The 3,825-nt window shown below is 25.7% G+C and overlaps 1 long non-coding RNA gene across 1 annotated transcript; it reads right to left on the bottom strand.

The window, feature by feature from the left end:
• Positions 1 to 935: 935 nt before the first annotated feature.
• Positions 936 to 1,784, bottom strand: LOC145944017 (uncharacterized). The gene is made up of 3 exons (XR_014426607.1): positions 1,725 to 1,784; positions 1,278 to 1,452; positions 936 to 1,088 (listed from the first exon to the last, which is right to left on the bottom strand). It is a non-coding gene; the product is annotated as an uncharacterized LOC145944017 (long non-coding RNA).
• Between the last annotated feature and the right edge of the window lie 2,041 nt (positions 1,785 to 3,825).

Here is a 3,825-nt window from a genome sequence, read left to right as displayed (position 1 = left end):
AAGAGAAAGGAAGAAACGTCGAACAAATTACTGAACAAAATAATTAAAAAAAAAGCTTTAATCGCAGTAAACAGAAGCTTATATTACTACGATCATACTAATACAAATTTTTGTTTTGAAATTTCGTTCTTTTCATTGATATATATGTTATATTTTTGTGTTTGCTGAGAATGAGCCTCTAATGTTCTGGATTATATCAATCCAACAGATTATATAATATTGATTTTTGCCACTATTTTTAGTTTTGAGATTTTGTTCTTTTATTTATGTTTTTGTCTATAAAAAAAGTTTATCAAAATAGTTTTTAGTTCTGAGATTTTTGTTTTCATTTTGTATAAAAAAACATGTATATAGTATGAGTATACCCACACAGCACATGTAAATTCCGAGAATGTTCTGAGAATATCACAAAAGTATATTGCGTATGTTCTAGGAACATTCGAAATACATACTGCGATATACTGAGTATGTACTAAGAATGCTACTATGTCCGATTTTTCCTGCTTCTCAGTACATACTTAAAATATCTTTTAATATATAATAAGTATATCTATAGAATGTCTTGAGTATGACATTGGTATATACATATATGTACTAATAATGTACTAATAATATACTCAAGACATTCTATAGATTAACTTATATTTTCTATATTTTATATATAAATATAAATGATATATGTTACCGTAAACACCCCATATTTGTTTTTTCATATACTTACTAGTAAAAATATGCAAATTTTGACTACTAAGTATACGGAAAAACAGATTTCGAGTGTTTACGGTACATATATATATAATCCATTTATATTTATACTATAAATTTAACTATAAATTTTACTATAAATAAAAAAAATTGGTGTAAAATATTAACATTTTGTTCACACATAAAATCTTTTTATTCAAATTTCTTAAATATATGTTATAATTGCACATATATTATTTGAACGTATAATTGCACTTTTATATTTTTTTATATAAACATTTTACTTATTATTATTTATTATTATATATATGTATATAATTTTTCTTATTTCACAGAAAGTATTAGATCACGAAGTTGATAATAATGTTCTTTCTGTGCAAACGCTGTAACATATAATAATAATTTCACATAAGAATACATTTAATAATATCTAACATATATTTAATAAGCTATATGCTATATGTTGTTACTGAAATTAACTTTTAAAATCATTTTAAAAATTAATTGCAGTATAATAACTTAGCTCTTATTTAATCGCACACTATATAATTAAAATATGTTATAAAACTCACTTGATTTTTGCGAATCCAGAGTTTCACTTTTATTTTTTACATATCCCATCTCTATATATATATGTGTATATGCGGAGATACTTTTTCTTTAGAAAGATTCTGCAGAGATCACAAAGTGATAATTGATATAATAAACGACAATTGATAATGACATCCTTTTTTTGTGCAAATAACGCTGTAACATATAATGAGAACTTCATATAAGAATACATATATTAATATATATTAGTTGTTACTGCAATTAACTTTTAAAACGGTTTTAAAAGCCTAGTTAACATATTATTTTATATGTATGCAATATCTTTCATTCATTATCAATGTGTAATATACAAATATAGAGTATTGGCATACATTAGTCTTTTAAGATCGTTTTAAAAGTTAATTGCAGTAACAATTAGCTTACTTAATCGTACACACTATATAATTAAAATATGTTATAAAACTCACTTGATTTTTGAATCCAGAGTTTCACTTTTATTTTTCACATTTACATCTCATCTATATACATACCCAGATAGCCAAATCTGTCAAGAGCATGTATTAAAACTGTGTGCTATATATTTTTGCCAGCAAAAAAACTGCAGATTTTATACAAAACTTGTTATATCAGATAATGATAGCAGAACGTTGGCAGAAATGTTATAAAATCTGCTGACATAATTTGGCAGCAAGTCAGTAGCAGAAATCAAGCAGGATTTGTATAGAATTATCATAGCAGATTGGTAGTAGAAACCGAGCAGGATTTGCGCAACGCAGTTTGGTGTCAGATTGACGGCAGAAATCGAGCAAGATTTGCGCGCGCACAATCTGATGGCAAATTGACAACAGGATCTGCATTTTGCAGTTATTTAATAGTTCCTTCACCTACCGCTATGTGATGTATTTTCTCGCAATCAAATTTCTGTTAAAAATAGATATAAAGTCTGCAAGTGGCTATTAATAAAAGATCAAAAGTATATTTTTCTATCAGTTTAATTTTTGATATCTGACAAGTCTAACATGAGAATATTGAACTTATAGAATCAATAGGATATACATGAAAAATTATCCATTTACTTTCTATTTAAAGCATAAAGCAGAATTTAATTCTCATATAAATTATATCTTAAATTTTATAAATTATAAATTTAATTATTTTTACAATTTATTTTATTAATTTAATTAATAGATTAAATTGAACATTTAAAATTGCTATGTGAGATATAACTACATACAATATAATATGTTATACATTAAATATCATATTTATGAAAAAAAAATTATAAGTAACGGATACACGTCCTATTCTGTTATATTCATCGAAAAATATTGAATTTATTATACTTATATATTCAAATGGCAAGGAACTGTGCAGATCCTGCTCGATTTCTGCCGCCAATTTGCTATTAGATTGCGTTTGACAGATCTGTTCGGTTTTTGCCGCCAATCTGCCATCAAACTATATGTGCAGATCTGCTTGGTTTCTGCCGCCAATCTGCTGTCAGATTTTGCTTACTAACTATGCTAGAATATCATCAATTGCGGACACAGTGGATAGGAATCTGCTGTAAAGTCATGATTAGATCTGCTGTCATACTGCCGACATGCTGCTAACATTTTGCTATCTGGGTATGTATATATGTGTATGCGGAGAACACTTTTTCTTTAGAAAGATTCTGCAGAGATCACAAAATGATAATTGATATAATAAACGACAATTGATAATGACGTCCTTTTTTGTACAAATGCTGTAACATAATAAGAATTTCACATAAAAATACATATTTTTGATACATTATAATATTCGATTGTGAGGTTATAATTTGCATTAATGAGGTTAATTTGTGTGTTTATAATTATGAAGTATTAATAAATCATTGAATAGCTTTTATAAAATACCCTTTTTACATTTAATTTATTTGAAAATAAAAAGGATTACCTGCGATTAATCACAATCGCAATATAATTGCACCAGATTGCACATAGCACTTGCACGTGGTCAGTGAAGAAGAACAAGGAAAAGACAAATGACGGCAATAGCGGAAATTACGTATCCAAAATGGCATACATATCCGCTCATAAGTAAAAATGCGCGTAATTCAATAGTATATTATGAGAATATACGAAAAATAATATACTATAAGAGATATTAAAAGTACATTCTGAGAATATACGAGAATATACGAAAAATAATATACTACACAAGATGTTCTGATAATATCCTGAGAATATACGAAAAATAATATACTACACAAGATATTATAGAGATGTTCTCAGTATATTACGTACAGTACGTACATTCACAGAATGAATATAGAATATTCGTACGATATCATGTGCTGTGTGGGTATATACTATATATATATTTATAAATATTTAACTAATATATTTATAAATATATTACTATATATATATATATATTTATATAAATATATATTTAATATATATATATATATATATATATATTTAAGAATTTTAATAAATGAAAGAACTTCATTTATATATAAGATGTTTTATTCCTTAACCTTTTATATAATATTGCTTAACTTGAACATAATATTGCTAATCT

The sequence above is a fragment of the Prenolepis imparis genome, unplaced genomic scaffold, assembly GCF_030444845.1.
Source record: "Prenolepis imparis isolate NDT839.2.m4 unplaced genomic scaffold, iyPreImpa1.0 SCAF_12, whole genome shotgun sequence".
Classification (NCBI taxonomy): domain Eukaryota; kingdom Metazoa; phylum Arthropoda; class Insecta; order Hymenoptera; family Formicidae; genus Prenolepis; species Prenolepis imparis.
The sequence above is the reverse complement of the archived record's forward strand: the minus strand, read 5'-3'. Positions and strand labels throughout refer to the sequence as shown.